This window comes from Panthera uncia, chromosome C2 (assembly GCF_023721935.1).
Source record: "Panthera uncia isolate 11264 chromosome C2, Puncia_PCG_1.0, whole genome shotgun sequence".
Classification (NCBI taxonomy): Eukaryota; Metazoa; Chordata; class Mammalia; order Carnivora; family Felidae; genus Panthera; species Panthera uncia.
In genome coordinates, this window is record NC_064810.1 from 123,354,834 (window position 1) to 123,373,648 (window position 18,815).

The 18,815-nt window shown below is 36.5% G+C and overlaps 1 protein-coding gene and 1 pseudogene across 7 annotated transcripts in view; one reads left to right on the forward strand and one right to left on the reverse strand.

Annotated features, from left to right (window-relative positions):
* NCK1 (NCK adaptor protein 1) overlaps positions 1-18,815 on the reverse strand; it is a 98,592-nt gene that overhangs the window by 35,663 nt on the left and 44,114 nt on the right. The window contains exon 1 of one of the 7 annotated variants that reach the window (XM_049628779.1): positions 8,030-8,996. The exons of the other annotated variants lie outside the window; for them this stretch is intronic. The gene's annotated coding sequence lies outside the window, so the exon portion shown is untranslated. Of the gene's footprint in view, positions 1-8,029; positions 8,997-18,815 lie in introns of those variants that run through there. 7 annotated transcript variants of the gene reach the window in all.
* Positions 17,297-17,769, forward strand: LOC125921308 (40S ribosomal protein S13-like; annotated as a pseudogene).

Sequence of the window (18,815 nt, forward strand, 5' to 3'; positions counted from 1 at the left end):
GTGATAAATTTTCTGAGGCAATAAAAAGCAGAGGATTTTTTTTTTTCGGGCATACTTAAGCACTGACTCTGATTCCTTCCCTGTAGGAACCTGCATGTGCGCACGCACGTGCGTGCGCACGTACACACACACACACACACACACACACACACACACACACCCTTATAATTAATCTATAAATTTAATGAAATTTAATTGTAGGTCCCAGTGGAATTTATTTTGAAATGTGACAAACCAAGTTTAAAATTTACTTAGAAGGGTAATCATATAAAACCGGCAAATGATATTTTATTAAATTTAAGAGTTGGTGTGATGGCGCTGTAGGTTGTATACCCAGAACTTTCTCATTTCCTCACAATATCTCAATTATCCTTCTAATTGTCACCTCACTATTATTGTTTTAGCCATGCAATTGGGGAGGACTGACTCTAGCTTCAAAGCTGTATTTGGGTTAATCAAAGTCATTCCTTCCCATCAAAAGGATAATAATAAGGGAATTCTATAAACACTCCACACACATAAATTTGACAACTTAGAGGAAATGGACCAATTCTTCAAAAAATACAAATTATCAAAACACACTCATTATGAACTATATAATTTGAATAGCCCCATAACTATTCAGGAAATTAAATTCATAATATAAAACTTTACCCCCCAAAAGAAATCTTCAGGTCCAGATGACTTCACTCAAGAAATCTACCAATTATTTAAAAAACTTAACACCAGTTCTACATTATCTCTTCTAGGAAATAGTAGAGGGAGAAATATTTCCCAATTTATCTTTGAAGTTGGTATTACCCTGATGTCAAAACTAGACAACAACAGTATGAAAAAATGACCAACCAATATCCCTCATTAATATAGATGCAAATATCCTTAAAAAATATACAAGCAAGTGGAATTCAGCAGTATATAAAAAGAATTAATATGCCATGATCCAGCAGGGTTTTTTCCAGGGATACAAAGCTGGTTCAATATTCAAATATTAAACAGTATAATTCACATTAACAAGCCAAGAAAAATCATATGAGCATATTACTCAATGCAGAAAAAGCATCTGACAAATTCAATACCCATGATAAAAGTTCTCAGAAAAATAGAAATAGAAGGGAACTTCCTCAACTTGATAAATGGGATCTACAAAAAACCTACAGCTAACAACATACTTAATGGTTAAAGACAGATACCTTCCTCCTACAATCAAGAACAAGGTAAAGATATCCACTCTCACTACTCTTATTCAACAAAGTGTTGTAAGTTTTAGCCAGTTCAGCAAGGCAAGTAAAGGATATAAACAACACACAGATGAGAAAAGAAGAAATAAAACTCTCCTTATCTGCAGAGGACATGACTGATAACACAGATTCTAAGAAAGCTACCCAAAAAACCCAAAAAAAACAAAAACAAAAAAACTCCATCCCAGTACTAACTAGTGAATTCAGCAAGGTCACAGGACACAAGATCAACATGCAAAAATCAACTGTATTTCTATATTCTATGAAGGAACACATGGACACCAAAATTAAAAATGCAATACCATTGGGGCGCCTTGGTGGCTCAGTTGGTTGAGCTTCAGACTTTGGCTCAGGTCATGATCTCACGGTCTGGGAGTTTGAGCCCCGTGTTGGGCTCTGTGCTGACAGCTCAGAGCCTGAAGCCTGCTTCAGATTCTGTCCCCCCCTCTCTCTCTGACCCTGCCCCATTCATGCTCTGTCTCAAAAATAAATAAACGTTAAAAAAAAATTTTTTTTAAATGTGATACCATTTATAATTACTAAAAATGGGAAAAAATGAAAGCGGTACAAAGCTAATAAAACATGAAGGAGACTATATGTTGAAAACTATAAAATACAGATGAAAGAAATTAAAGAAAATCTAAAAGTGTTTTTGAAATGGAAGACACAGAGTAAGGACACTAATTTTTCCCAAATTGATACACAGGTTTACATAATTCTTATCAAAGTCCCAGCAAAATTTTTTTGCTTATATACACAGTATTATTCTATAATTTGGATGGAAGGGCAAAATAACTAGAATAAGCTAAAACATTTCTTTAAGTCAATATAAAATGATTTGGGGAAACTTATTATATAGATATAATAGTCAAGTTGTATAATATCAGCAAAGAAATAGACACGTATAACAATGGAAAAGAGAGCCCAGAAACAGACCCACAACAAATATGCCCAACTGGATTTTGATCAGGTATAAAAATTAATTCACTGGCTGGGATATGGGGGAGTTTTCTCAACAAATGTTGCTAAAGCAAAAGGACATTAATAGCCACCACCCAACCCCTAGCAAAAAAGTACAACACCTAATCTCACATCTTATACAAACACTAACTCAAAATGAATGACAACCTTAGATGTAAAACTATGAAATTTTAAGAAAAATATATCAGGATACAGAGCTAGGCAAAGAGTTCTTAGACTTGACACCACAAGCAAGATCCATAGAAGGAAAAACTCAACAATAGAAAAACAGAGGTAGAAAATGAACAAAAGACATGAAGAGACATTCACTGAAGATATGTAGATGGCAAATAAGGACATAAAAAGATGTTCATCATCATTAGCTCTTAAGAAAATGCAAATTAAAACCACATTGAAATGTCACACACACCTACCAGAATGGCTAAATTAAAACAGTAACAATACCAAATGTTGATAAAGATATGTTGAAACTGAATCACTCATACACTGCTGATGAGAATATGTTAAATGATACAGATGCTCTGAAAAACAGCTTGGCAGCTTCTTGTAAAACAAAACATGCAACTACCACACAACCAAGCAACTGTACTCCAGGGCATTTATCCCAAAGAAATGAAGTCTTACATTCACACAAAAACTTTTACCTAAATACAAAACAACTTTATTTGTAATAGCCCCAAATGGTAAACCACTCTTGTCCTTCAACAAGAGAATGGTTAAATAAACTGTGGTACATTCCATACCATGGAATATAATTCAGCAATAAAAAGGGGAAAAAAAAACTGATATATGCAATAACCTGAATGTAACTCCAGGGAATTATGCTGAGTGACCAAAAAAACCCCCAAATTAACAAAAACCAAAACCCAAAAAACACCAATCCCAAAGTTACACACTGTGTAACTCCATTTATAGGATATTCTTGAAATGACAAATCTACAGCAATGGTGAAGAGATTAATGATTGCCTAGGGTTAAGAAGGGAATGGGAATTGGGAGGGAAGTGGGGGTGGTTTTAAAAGAGCAACATCAGGGATTCTTGTGATGAAAATGTGTATCTTGACTATATAAATATTCATATATTGAATGTTATACTGTACTATACTTTTGCCAGATGTCACCATTGGGAGAAACTAAGTAAAGGAGACACTGGATCTCTCAGTAAGTTGTAAGATTTCTTATGACCGCATATAGATCTATAATTATCTCAAAATTAAAAGTTAAAAATAAAATACATTGATTAGAGATAAAAAAGCAAAACAAAAAATATAGAAATAATATTTTCACACTCCTGATGTAAGGAAGTCTTTTATTACCATGATTCCAGTATTAGAAACTACAAAATGAAATTTAAACTTTTTTACAGCAAAGGACAGTACCTACTGCTGCTGTAACAGATTATCATAAACTTAGTGACTTAAATTACCTTACAGCTCTGAAGGTCAGAAGTATGAAATGGGTCTTATGAGCTAAAATCAAAGTGTCAGCAGAGTTGTGTTCTTTCTGGTGACTGCAGGGGAAAATCTACTCCTTGCCATTTCCAGCTTCTAGAAGCTGCCTGCATTCCTTGGCTCATGACTGCACCACTCTGATCTTTAGTGTGATCCTCACATCTATTTTGCTCACTTTAACCTTTCTGCCTCCCTCTCATAAAGACCTTTATAATTTACAGTGCCCCATAAAGGTAATCCAAAATAATCTCCCCATCTCAAAATCCTTAACATATGCAAAGTCTCTTTAACTATATAAGGTGACATATTCGCAGGTTCTGGACATTAGAATGTGTACATCTTTCAGGAGCCTTTATTCTACCAACCACCAACATCAAAAAACAAAGTTAAGAAACTAAGTTTAAAAACTGGCAAAGAACAGGGGCGCCTGGGTGGCTCAGTTGGTTAAGCATCTGACTTCAGCTCAGGTCATGATCTCACAGTTTGTGAGTTCGAGCCCCGCGTCAGGCTCTGAGCTGTCAGCACAGAGCCTGAAGCCTGAAGCCTACTTTGGATTCTGTGTTTCCCTCTCTCTCTCTGCCCCTGCTCCTCCACCACTCTGTCTCTCTCTCTCAAAAATAAACATTTTTTTTTAATTGGCAAAGAACAAAAAAGCAATTATGGAAAAGAAAGGAGTCAAAAAGTACTGTAAAAGATCCACTTGAATGTCCTTATATAAAGAAATGAAAACTAAAATTGAGGCATTAGTCTTTACCTATCAGAGTAACAGAAAATAGCCCAAGTTTATTCAAAGCTCTCTGGAATGTACAAAATATGCCTTCTACTACTTACTGGAATTGTAACTAAAAATTGATATAAAGGTTGTATCTTTTAATTATGGACATTTTCAACACATACATAGTAAGGAATAGTATAACGAACCCCCCACCTATCACCCAACTTCAATTATCAATATTCTGCCTTTGTGGTTTATTTATCCCCCAATTTTTGGTGGGAGTGTGGAAATCCTATGATCTCACCTATAAGTACTAAGAGATAACACATACCCCATAAAAATTAGCAACTAATCAAGGGGCTTTTACCTTTTCTGCCATGGGCCTTCACCCCATAGCAAAAAGAAAGTTAAGTCTAGTAAAACCTATTACTCCTACTCAGAATAAGGTTTTAAATGCATAAAAATACAGAAGATTGCAAATACAATAAACTATATTGAAATTCAGCTATCAACATATTTTTTTAAAACTTGTGCCGTTAAAAGCACCTCCAATGATTCTTTCATTTCACTCAGTTTTGCTAAGTGTATTTAAATAAAAAAAAAAAATTTATAGTTGGTTTGAACCAGGATCTAAACTAAGTCTGTATACTGCACTTTGGTTAATGTTTTAAATCTCCTTAATCTATATGACACAGTTCTCTTTCCCCACTATTTCCATGCCATTTATTTGTTGAAGAACCTGGCTTCATTTGTTCTAGAGCACTTCCCACATTGTGGATTTGACTGAGGTGCATCCTCATGGTGTTCCTTTATCTTCCCTATCTCCTATAAATTGGTAATCTTATCTAGAGGCTTTACTCCCCTGACCCACCCCAGGTTCTATTATTGTTTTTGCAGGAATACTTCAGAGATACTCATGTGTACTTATTGGCATAAAACTGGAGGCACCCTATATCTGGTTGATGTTTAAAATGAATGGTGGATTCATAGTATCAAACTGATTCACCTATCATCAAGCTCCCCATCAAACCTTTACCTAATGGTTTTATCAGCCATTGATGATCACTGCCCAGATCTACTATCTCCAAAATGATGATTTGCTAGCTCAACCTGCTTTAGGAAACTGTGAATGTTTTACTAAGAACATTTATGATTACGCTAATATACAGACCCTAACAGGAAAGACAGAATATATGCTTCTGTGTGGTTAGAACACCAACTGGATATAGTAGGAATATCTGCCCTTTGTCTTTGACATAAATCTTTCCAGTCATGTGTCTTTTTAACTTGGTTATTACATTTTAGGTACAAAAGTTTTCAAGAAAAACTTCACAATAATTGTCAAAATTTTAAATGCACATTTCTTTGAATCAGCAACCTACATACTACAGGAAAAAATAATGCAAGTATTTAAAGTTATGTAGAATGTTTGCTGTTTCACTGCTATGAAAAAGAAGGAATAAAATGTACACCAAGGGGCACCTGGCTGGCTCAGTCAGAAAAGCATGCAACTCTGGATCCTGAGATTGTAAATTTGAGCCTCATGTTATGTGTAGAGATTGCTTAAGGATAAAATCTTTAGGGGAGCCTGGCTGGCTCAGTTGGTTGGGTATCTGACTTCGGCTCAGGTCATGATCTCACAGTCCTTGAGTTCGAGCCCCGCGTGGGGTGGTGCTGACAGGTTTGAGTCTGGAGCCTGCTTCAGATTCTGTCTCTCTCTCTCTCTCTCTCTGCCCCTCCCCCACTCACGCTCTCTCAAAAATATATAAAAACAGGGGCGCCTGGGTGGCGCAGTCGGTTAAGCGTCCGACTTCAGCCAGGTCACGATCTCACGGTCCGTGAGTTCGAGCCCCGCGTCAGGCTCTGGGCTGATGGCTCGGAGCCTGGAGCCTGTTTCCGATTCTGTGTCTCCCTCTCTCTCTGCCCCTCCCCCGTTCATGCTCTGTCTCTCTCTGTCCCAAAAATAAATAAACGTTGAAAAAAAAAAAAATTAAAAAAAATATATATAAAAACATTTTTAAAAATTAAAAAAATAATAAAATAAAATAAAATAAAACCTTAAAAAAAAAAAAAAGAAATGCACACCAAGAGTGTCTATAAAGTACTGGTATGGTAAAATGGCCAATAAATATTAAGTAAAAATGCAAATTCCAAAACAAGAGGATTATAATTCTACTTTGAAAAAAATTCCAATTACATACATATACAAAGATGTTTGTATAGGCATTAAAAAGTTCTGGGAGGGGGAGGCCTGGATGCCCTTAGTCAGTTGAGCACTTTGGCTCAGGTCATGATCTCGCCGTTTGTAAATTTGAGCCCTACATCGGGCTCTCTGCTGTCAATTTAGAGCCTGTTCCAGATCCTCCGTCCCCTCTCTCTGCCTCTCCCCTGCTCATGAGCCTGTGTGCTCTCTCTCTCTTCCTCTCTCTCTCTCTCAAAAATAAACAAAAAACAAAAGTTCTGGGAGGATATATTGCAAGCTGTAAAAGTGATAGCCTCAGTCAGTGAGTGGTAAGGTGGGTAAAACTTAGTCCGTACGCCACAGATCTGTGTGGTTTGAATACATATTACTTTATTTTTTCATGTTTTATTTATTTTTAAAGGAGAGAGTGCAAGCGGGGGAGGGGCAGAGAGAGAGATGGAGACAGAGGATCCAAAACAGGCTCTGTGCTGACAGCAGCAAGCCTGATGTGGGGCTCAAACTCTCAAGCCGTGAGATTATGACCTGAACCAAAGTCGGAGGCTCAACCAACTGAGCCACCCAGGCACTCCTACTTTATTTATTTATTTTTTAATGTACTATAAAAGATAAAACTAATGGAAAACTACCTAATAGGAACTGGCAGCCAAAATACAAAGTAGGGGTGAGGAAAATTGGGAAAAGTAGGACAGAAAAAGCAATGTAAGAGAAATAAGGGTATGAAGTAAATTTGCTTTATAGTAGAACCACAACTAACACCTAAATAATTATAACATAAAGCAAAATAAAACAAAAACAAAAAAAGAAAACAGACAAAAACAAACAAAAAAAACCACTAATAAGTTAAATTTCCTCTGAAGATCATTTCTTCAGTTAGGTAAGAGTTAATTTGAATTTAGAATCCAGACAGTAGGAAAAACGATGTTATCTTTAAATATGACAAAACATTGTGATATTTACACGTTTACACTACAAGAGGGATAGCTATTGAGGCCAACTGAAAAAGCAAAGTAATGCTTCCTATCTCATGTCTACCCTGAGGCATAAACTAAGAGTAGAATGGGTAGAAACATTTGCACTATTTTAACAGCCATTTCTCTCTTGATCTCTTTTAGCCAAGCTTAGTTCAAATCATATAAAATGAATATAATGTGAAAACAGGGAGTAAATTCACAAACTACATTTACCAAACTAAATGTTTCACTGGAGAAGAGGCTGTTTCTCAATTAGAGGCCTTTCGTGGGGCACCTGAAGTTGGCTTGGGCACTAACTCTTAATTAATTTTGACTCAGGGCATAAGCTCACAGTTCATGGGATCCAGCCCTGTGTCAGGCTCTGTGCTGACAATGCAGAGCCTGTGTGGGATTCTCTTTCTGCCCCTCCCCTGCTCACATGTGCTCTATCAAAATAAATAAATAAACTTAAAAAAAAAATAGTACGAGCACCTGGGTGGCTCAGGCGGTTGAGCATCCTCTTTGGCTCAGATCATGATCTCGCTGTTCGTGAGTTCAAGTCCCACAGTGGGCTCTGTGCTGACAGCTTGGAGCCTGGAGCTTGTTTCAGATTCTGTGTCTCCCTCTCTCTCTCTGTCCCTCCCCCACTCATGCTCTGTCTCTCTCTCTCTCTGTTAAAAATAAACATTAAAAAAAATTTTTTTAAGTAAATACGTGGGTGAATATAGTAAGATTATTTTTTATCTTCTAAATGCTTTAAAACATGCATAGCTCTTGAGAAGGAATATTATAATACCATCATGGGGGTTCATATATATAATTCATATGATAATTATTATATAAAGTGGGAAGGGCAACGGGACCTATTTGGTTGTAAGGTCTTACGTTCTTTTTTTTTTTTTTCCAGGGAACATTTTGCTTTTTATTTTTATTTTTTTTTCAATATATGAAATTTATTGTCAAATTGGTTTCCATACAACACCCAGTGCTCATCCCAAAAGGTGCCCTCCTCAATACCCATCACCCAGTAAGGTCTTATGTTCTATTTGAAGTGGTAAAATATAAATTCTAGATATAATATGAAAAGTCAAGTATACATAGAATATTATAATCTTTAGGGCAATCACTAAAAAAATTGGACAAAGATATAACCAAAAACCAAAAGATACAATAAAATGGATACTAAGAAAGTATTCAAATAATCCAAAAGAAGAAAAACCTCCACAGTAAACAAATAATTAAACACAAATATATCAATAATTACACTAAATGGTCTTACACTAATTAAAAGACAGAGAGGTAGTTAGATTCAATTAATAAAAGACTATTAGAACCCCATTTTAAATATGATAGCATAAAAGTAAAAGATCATGCAAACAGGAATCAAAAGAAAGGTAAAGCTGCTATATAAATATCTGACAAAGTAGATTTCTGAACAAGAAAAATTACTGGGTACAGAAACAAGAGATAATGAGAAAAAGGTCAATTCACCAAAATGACACAACAATTTTAAATGTATATGTACTTAACAGAGTTGCAAAATACATAAAGCAAAAATTATTAAAACTGAAAGAAGTAAACAAATCCACTATTCTTGGAAACTACAACTACTCTCAGTAATTCACGGAACATGTATAAAAGCAGCAAAAAAAAAAAAAAAAACAAACCCAAGATTTAAACAACATCATCAACAAAGAGAATCTAACTGACTTACATAACACTATACTTAACAGCAACATAAACATCTTTTCAAGGGCACATGGAATATTCACCAAGACAGATCATATTCTGGACACTAAAATAAACCTTAATGATTGTAAAAAGAATTGATATTGTACAGCATACATTCTATGACCATGACAGAATTAAACTAGAAACCAGTGACAGAAAGATAACTGGAAAATCTCTAAGTATTTGGAAATTAAACACTACACTTCTAAACAATTCATGTTATCAAAGAGGAAAACTCAAAGGAAATTAGTAAATATTTTGAACTAAATAAAACTGAAAACACAACATATAAAAATTTTTTAGATGCAGCTAATAAAGTACTTACAAAGAAATTTATAGTATTGTCATTAATAAAATGTTAGAAAACAAGTCCCAAATCAATAATGGAAGTTTCTGCCTTAAAAAACTAGAAAAAGAGCATGTTAAACCCAGAGGAAACAAAAGGACATAATAAAGACCAGAAATCAGTGAGACTGAAATAGAAACTAGAGAAAAACCATTGAAACCAAAAGATGTTCTCTGAAAACATCAAGAAAATTGATAACTCTCTAGCAAGAATGACCAAAAAGACAAATTACCAATGTAATGAAACATAAATGAAAGAAACCTAAAACTAAAAACATAATGAAATACTGTTGCTATGGTCTGAAGGTTTGTGTCTCCCCAAAATTAATGTTGAAATCTTAACCTCCATAAGGTGATAGTTACTATGAAGCAGGGCCTTTGGGAGGTGATTAGGCCCTAAGGATAGAGCTCTCACGAATGGGATTAGTACTTTTATAAAAGAAATCCAATACAACTCTCTAACCCCTTCTACCATGTGAGGATACAAGAAGCTTGCAACATGGAGGAGGGACTCACCTGACCATGCTGGCACCCTGATCTCAGACTTCCAGCTTCCAGACCTGCAAGCAGTTAAGTTTCTGCTGTTTATAAGCCACCCGGCCTACCGTATTTTATCATCAGCCCAAACATAATGATACAGAAACTGGTACCAAGAATTGAGGGTACAGCTGTAACAAATACTTAAAGATGTGGGAGTGGCTTTCAAACTGGATAATGGACAGAATCTGGAAGTACAGGCTAGAAAAATTCTACATTGCCAAGAACAGACCATTAAGGGTAAATTCTTCTGAAGGCTCAGAAGTGGGAGACATGTAGGGAAAGCCTCAATCCTTTTAAGAGAATCCCTAAGTGGTCATGAACAGAATGTTGACTGAAATACAGTGTTAAGAAAGAGACAACGGGGGCACCTGGCTCAACGGTGGCTCAGTTGGTTGAGCATCTGACTTCAGCTCAGGTTATGATCTCACAGTTCATGAGTTCAAGCCCCGCGTCGAGCTCTGTGCTGACAGCTCAGAGCCTGGAGCCTGCTTCGGATTCTGTGTCTCCCTCCCTCTGCCCCTTCCCAGCTCATGCTCTCTCTCTGTCTCTCAAAAAAAGAATAAACATTAAAAAAAAAAAATTTAAAAAAAAAAAAAAAAAAGAGGGAGACAATAGACCGAAAATGGAGTCCCTCATACTAAGCCCCTTGTCAGAAAACTAAGACTCAATACCTAGCATAATTGCAGTTTCAGTCTCTCCCAGAAATGTAACCTTTAACCAGTCGATCTGAAATTACCCGGTCAGCACCAGTGAGGTAATCCACCCAAAAGACCCCTTCCATCCTCCACAGGAAGGTGGCCTCTTTGCTAGAAACGTCCTTTTCCTGCCTTTCTCTACCAATAAAAGGCTTTAATTTTGTACAGCTCTTTGGAGTTCCTTTCTATCTGCTAGATGAGATGCTGCCCAATTCATGAATCATCAAATAAAGTCAGTAAGATCTTTACATTTACCCAGTCGAATTTGTTTTTTTAACAACAGTAAAGGCCAATCTGTAACATCTCAGACAGAAATAAGGTAAATGTTATTGGAAACTGGAGGAAAGGTGACCTTTGTTAGAAGATGGTAAGGCGCTTGGCTGAACTGTATTCACATCCTAGTGTTTTGTGGAAGGGTAGAACTTGTGAGGATGAAACTGGCTATCTGACTGAGGCCATTTCTATGCAAAGTGTTGAAATTGTGGCTTGGTTTCACTTGAGTGCTTACAGTAAAACATGAGTAGAAAAATATCTTAAAGATATAATTGTTAATCAAAAGGGAAGTTAATTTAAAAGGTAGAAATTCTCAGTCTGCTGTACTGCCAAAAAGAAAAAAAAGAAGAGAACGAGCGAGAGACAGAAAACACTTTCAGAACAGAACACTACGAGTGTGACAAGAGATTCTTTGATAGAGATTTGTAAAGGTGTGAACATGGGATTCAATCAGCCACCCCAGCAGGAAATAGCCAATATGAACTGGAAGGAGACAAAGATGAAAAAAGACTGTCAGTGTTCTTAGATTTAATAGGATGCGACATACAGATATGCCACTGCAAATGTGAGATACTCTTCAAGACAAGGGAAGAAGGACCCAAAAGGTGATTCAGAGATCATTAAGGCCAGCTCCCCTTAGGAGAGGGGAGGGGAGGGGAGGGGAGGGGAGGGGAGGGGAGGAAAGGAAACACAACAGTACCAGGTGTCAATAAGGATGCAGAGCAATGGGAACTCACACATTGCGCTTGTGGGGATGCAAAACAGTATAGCCACCTAAAGGGTAACAGTTTGGCAGCTTCTTATAAAGTTAAACATAGATTAACCATATACAATGTCCTTGAAACAGACTCAAAAGGCTATGTATGACATCCTGGACTACAAAGCGTGAGGGGGTGGGGCCTGGGTGGCTCAGTCGGTTAAGCTTCTGACTTCAACTCAGGTCATGATCTCACGGTTCCTGGGTTCAGGCCCCGCACTGGGCTTTGTGCTGACAATTCAGAGCCTGGAGGCTGCTTCAGATTCTGTGTCTCCCTCTTTCTCTGCCCCTCCCCTGTTCGGTCTCTGTCTCTGTCTCTCAAAAATAAATGTTAAAAAAATTTTTAAATATATTAACAAAAAAAAGCATGAGGGGGTGAAAAACTGTTCTGTATTTAGATTGTGGCAGTGATTATGTAACTGTGTCAAATCTCAACCACACTCTAAAAAGTGTGAATCTTCCTGAATGTAAACTAAAATATTTGGCAGAAAATATTCACTGCTCAGTCTGATACTTTAAATGGACTTGTTTATATTCACATATGATTCTGTATCATCATGCAATATACATTCACTAAGTTTTGCAGATCTTCAAATGTTGACATTTTATTATAAAATATCATTGCATTCATACAGCCTCTGGAATCTCCAGAGTAAAAATGGAAATGAACATCTCTGTATAATGAAAATAGTCTGGTCTTGTAGACTCTTTAAAAGGTATGTTAGGAACCTCTAGAGAATTGCTAATCTAAATATAGTAATAATAACATCAGGCCAAACACCTAAAAATATATTCTTCCCCAACCTACTTTTATAATTTATTGGGTATATTTATATATTAATGACACTAAGTCTGTCAAATCATGTTACCAATCATATTGTGTGTGATATGTAAACTATGAGGAAGGGTACAGTTTGCTATGTATATAGGCCATGATAAATATGACCATTTTTGGCAAGGCAATTGTTACATTCTGAGGAGAAGTATGGAATTAGCAAGTGATAGACAAAAATTCTAAAAAGAAATCTCTCATGCTAATACAAATGCAATTTTAGACTCTCTTATAGTTTAACACATAACTTGACAATTTCCTGTTTCTGATAAAAATCAGCAGAGTGACAATACCCAAGTGACTAACTCCGGAAGTTTGGTTGGGTTACAGATCTTTCAGTAAACAATGAAGGGGGAAAAAAAAAATCCCCAAATACCTAACTTCAATATGCTGTAAGTAATGCAAAAAGACAAAGCAATTCATAAAATGATTTTATTCTATTCAATGTTTTAAGCCCTACTATCTTGTCAAGTAATTTTGATTGTTAAACACTCTTACAATGAAACAACACAGGTAAGAATCCCATCATGGGGAAAATAAAAGATTATAGGCTAGTCCGAAATAAAGGCTCTTAAAAAAAAAAAAAAAAAAAAAAAATCAGGACTTTTTCTTTTTAAACAGGTCAAATAAAATGCCACCTTATTCTATTTAGTTTTGGAAATATCACTTTGAACATATCCCCAATAGAAGCAAAAAAAAAAAAAAAAAAAAAAACCACAGGCACTAGTTCTGTGCATACCAAAATTAATTCAACAAATATTTACTAAGTAGTTTTTACAGACTAACAGGACACTGAGCTAATAAGGCCTGAGAGTAAAGAAAGGTATACCAAGCAAAACATGTTCTCAAAAAAATCAACTGTAATTCTATTTTTCAACAACTTATTTAATTAATGCTTTACTACTCCCCATATGATTATTTTGTCAGCTATCACAAAATTTTACTTATTACTCTGAATTATAAGCTGTATCAAGATCACCTTAAGAACATATCACCATTTTACACTCTGAAGAATATTACATTTTATATAATCTAAATAAGAAACCATTACACATTACCACTAAAGTGAAAGGAATAATCTTGCTAATATTACTAAATGATAAGTAATTATGGTATAAATCACCAATTATGAAAAAAGTAACATAATGAAGAATTTACTGGCATAATTAATACAACAAATGTAAACACATTAACTGATTTAATCCTTATTGTACTACATGGCAATTAAACCTAAATGGGTTGATAATCAACTATACTCATGTTTTTAATATGCATTTTTTAAACTGTGATACATATGATGGGCTGAATTTTTTCCCCTCCAAAATTCAGATGCTGAAATCCTATCCTCTAGTACCTCAGAATTTGACTGTATTTGGAGATAAGGTCTTTAAAGAGGTAATTAAGGTAAAACGATGTCATTAGGGTAGCTCCTAATCCAGTAGGACTGGTGTCATTATAAGAAGAGCTGATTACCAGGGCACCTGGGTGGCTCAGTCGGTTGGGCATCTGACTCTGGCTTAGGTCATGGTCTCATGGTTCGTCCGAGTCTGGCTTAGGTCATGATCTCAAGGTTTGTGAGTTCCAGCCCCACGTCGGGCTCTGTGCTGACAGCTCGGAGCCTGGAGTCTGCTTTGGATTCTGTGTCTCCCTCTCACTCTCTCTGCTCCTCCCCCACGTGTGCTCTGTCTCTGTCTCCCAAAAATGAATAAATGTAAAAAAAAAAATTTTTTTTAAGAAGAGCTGATTAGGACACACACTATGCAAAGACCATATGAAGACACAGAGAAGACAACCATCTACAAGCCAGAGAGAGGCCCTCAGAAGAAACCAATCCTGATGACAACTTGATCTTAGACTCTAGCATCCAGAATTTTGAGACAATAAACTTCTGTTAAGCCACCAATATGTGATACTCTGAAGGGCAGCCCTAGCTAACTGATACAATACACATAAAATTTATCATGTGAACCATTTTTAAGTGTCCAGTTCAGTGGCATTAAGTATGTTCATCATGTTGCACAATTATCACCACTACCCATCTCAAGAACAATTTTGATCTTGCAAAACTGAAATTCTATACACTTTAAATCATAACTCCCCTATACAGCCAAACTACCAAGTAAAATTAAGTGTAAGAATAACAGTCATTTTCAGACAACCATTCTCATAAAATTTAATTCCAATTTACACTGACTTAGGAAACAACCAGACAGTATGTTCCAGCAAAACAAAGGAGTAAAGCAAGAAAAAAGAAGACACAGAATCTAGGAAGCAGGAAAACCAATGAATAAAGGCAAAAGGAATTTCCAAAATGCTAGCAAAAGTAAATTAAGATCAGAAGCAGATCTAGAATAAACAGTCCAAATTGGAGGATTCCAAAAAAAGAAAAAAAACTGGTAAAATTATCTGACAGATTAGGCTATTTATAGAACTGTTGGAATATGGGAAGGCTTAGCTATAAGTTCAAAGACAACAAAGAAAATTTTAAATGTAAACCATATAAATTTCTTATAAATTAAAAAAATTACACAAGAAGTAAAATTTAATCATAGTAGATGGGTCAGCTATAAACAATATGTATGTGTTTTATATAGTCATAATGAAAATCCCGAATACGAATATACAATTTTAACTAAGACAATAAGGCTAAGAAAGGTTAAGAAAATAAATGGGGCACCTGGCTGGCTCAGTAGGTACAGCATGGGACTCATGATCTCAAAATTGTGATTTCGAGCCCTAGCTGGGTACAGAGATTGCTAAATAAATAAATAAATAAATAACCTCATTAACCTTAACAGACAATCAGTAGGTGTCTAAAATTAATCCATCAGGAGATAAAACAATTACATGTTTTTTATTTATCAAAGTAATACATGAATATAGTTTAAAATGTCAAATAGTACTATAAGGCCTCTAACAAAAGTTAACAGTCCTTTGTTCTCCTCCTCCTTTTTCCTCCTGCTGGTCTCAAGAAGTCAACACTTTGAACTTTTTACGCTGTTGCTTCTAAAAGAGCTCAAAAAATTTTTAAGTGATTACTTCTTGAGGCAAGGGGGTAGAAAAAGGAGAGCAAAGGTCTGCTATTTTTGTTATTAGGCCTTTTAGCACTATTTGACATTTAAATTTTTTTTATATTTATTCATTTAAAAAATTTTTTTAATGTTTATTCATTTTTGAAAGACTGTGAGAGACAGTGCAAACAGGGGTGGTGCAGAGAGAGAGGGGGACACAGAATCCGAAGCAGGCTCCAGGCTCTTGGCTATCAGCACAGAACCCGATGGGGGGCTCGAACTCACAAACTGTGAGATCATGACCTGAGCTGAAATCGGACACTTAACCGACTGAGCCACCCAGGCACCCCAATGTTTACTTATTTGAGAGAGAGAGAAAGAGAGAGAAAGAGAGAGAGAGACACACACACACAAGTGCAAGGTGGGGGAGGGGCAGAGAGAGGGAGACACAGAATCCAAAGCAGGCTCTATCTAGTCTCTGAGCTGCCGGCACACAGACCGACATGGGACTCAAACCCATGAATGAGAGATCATGACCTGAGCTGAAGTCGGATGCTTAACCGACTGAGCCACCCAGGTGCCCCACCACTGTCTGACATTTTCATCTATGTTCATATATTACTTTGATAATTAAGAAAAAATTAGAAAACCTCACTGATCCGTTAAAAATCAAACTTAAGTCAACCAAAATGGTGAATAGCTAGCTAGCTGACATTCAAGCTGTATGAGCATCCATTTTCTCTTCTTTTCATAGTAGTGTTTCAGCTTCCTTCTCAGACCCTATCCTCTCCATCCCTGCCCCCATCCACCAATTCTATATTGACATTCTTTAGGTGGAGTTCCAACCCAGGGGTAGTATATGCAATCAAGCACAGCTAATCAGAATATTAAATCCCCTTATTTCCTGTGACTAGTGAAGAATGGGCTTAAAACAAGTTGTTCATTCAGAAAGTTTCTTAGGATGTCTACAGAGGTTACTGGGAAAGCACTCTCTCTTTTCCCAACAGACTTAAACCTGAAAACAGAGTAAATGTCACTATACAGAACCCGACAATGAAGCTGAGAGGTGCACAGAGATTAGATTCTATTTTTTGAGCCTCCAATTCTAATTATTCCTCAACCCAGAATCTATCCCTGGATATTTCACTTCATAAACCAAAATTACTTTTCTGTTAAAACAAACAAATAGGGCCAATATACGATAACGAGCACCTGAACTGAAAGAAAAAAATAGAGTATCAAATTTGGTTTTTTGAAGTTTGTTTGTTTACATAATCTCTACACCCAGCGAGGGGCATGACTCACAACCCCAAGATCAAGAGCATGCTTTCAAATGAGCCAGACCGGCATCCCAAGAGTGTCAAATTTAAAGGAAAAAAAGCACACTCTGTAAGAAAGACTTCAGAAGTAAGAAAAATGCAAAAGCAAGGATAAAATAAACTAAATGGACATTAAGAAAACCCTAATAGCAAGTACAGACATTCCCAAATTTAACAACTCTGTGTGTTATGTGTAAACACTCTGGACCAGGTTTAATGAAGGCTAACACTGGACTCTTTCATTGCCTGATTGTTGCCTCATAGCTCGCATGCATGCTCCCAGAAAGGGCCTGTCCCAGTTGGCTCTGCCTTATCGCCACAGCGTCCCCACCTGGCTGAAGTTGATGTCTGCCGACGTGAAGGAACAGATCTACAAACTGGCCAAGAAGGTCCTGACTCCCTCATAAATCAGTGTAATCCTGTTGCACAAGTACATTTTGTGACAAGCAATAAAATTTTGAGAATTCTGAAGTCCAAAGGACTTGCTCCTGATGTTCCTGAGGATCTCAACCATTTGATTAAGAAAGCTGTTCAAAAGAATCTTGAGAGGAACAGAAAAGGATGTTAAATTCCCACTGATTCTGATCGAGAGCTGTCTTCACTAGTTGGCTTGATATTATAAGACCAAAGGAGTCCTCTCCCCGCAATTGGAAATACGAGTCACCCACAGCCTCTGCCCTGGTTGCATAAATTTGACTATGTACTCACGCAATAAAATCATTGTCTAACTAGAAAAAAAAACTAACACTGAAAACGATGTGGATCTTATGAACCAAACCCCTGATTTAACCAAGCTTTCACCTGTGTATTATTTATCTTTCCAAGGCTCTACTATGTGCAAGACACAGTATGAGCTATCCAGCTTACAAAGATAAGTCTGTCCTGAAAGAGCTTACAAGCTAGTGGAAAAAGTTCTATTTCTTGCTAATACTACTTCATCTGTAATGCTGACTTACATTAAACTTATTCTGCTCACATGAGCATCACAAACTATGCCAATTGCATTTGTAAACTGGGTCTAATGTACTGCGAATGTTTATATACATTTAGATACACCTTTGACTAAGCCAGTAAAACCACCTGTCTTCACTTCTAGTTTCCAGATTCCACCAATTTTAAAGTGTAATATAAAAACAAATGGTCTGCCTTTAACTCCAAAGGCCTTAAGAACAAAAAGTATAATGGTCCTAAGGAGGCAAGCTAGGTACCAGTATAAAAAAGACAGATCCAGAGAAGCAGCATAACAACTTTATACCCACTAGTTCTAAGACAAAAGCTGGGCATTCTGGTTTTATTCTCTTCCCATAAGTTAATGCCAAAAAGGGAGCCACTAATATTTGGAGAACGATTTTTCTACTCACTTGTGCCATCAACTGTGGAGGTTCTGCGAAAAACAAATAATCTTCCTGAGACACCGAAGTAGGGATTTCATTCAGTCTAGACTGCCTCTAACCCGTAAGAGCTGGGGAGAAAGACCCTCATAAACAAACCTGTCCTTTACCTAAGGGGAATGGAACTCCACTAGGTGACTGCACCCTCAAAAACAAAATGGCAGTCAGAAACTAGAGAACAAAGGTCATGATAATAAAAGTAGATTTAGGTTAATCTCTTACATCTTTGTCACTATTATCTCTAAATTGATTCCATATTTGGCTATGTGGGCTGTAAAAGAAAAGGAATGAGAGGTTTAGATTTTCTAGATTTTCTAGAACTCACCAGCCAAGTTGACAGAACCCCCAAGAGGTTTTGGGTGAAAACAGCTTTAAGGGGGGGGT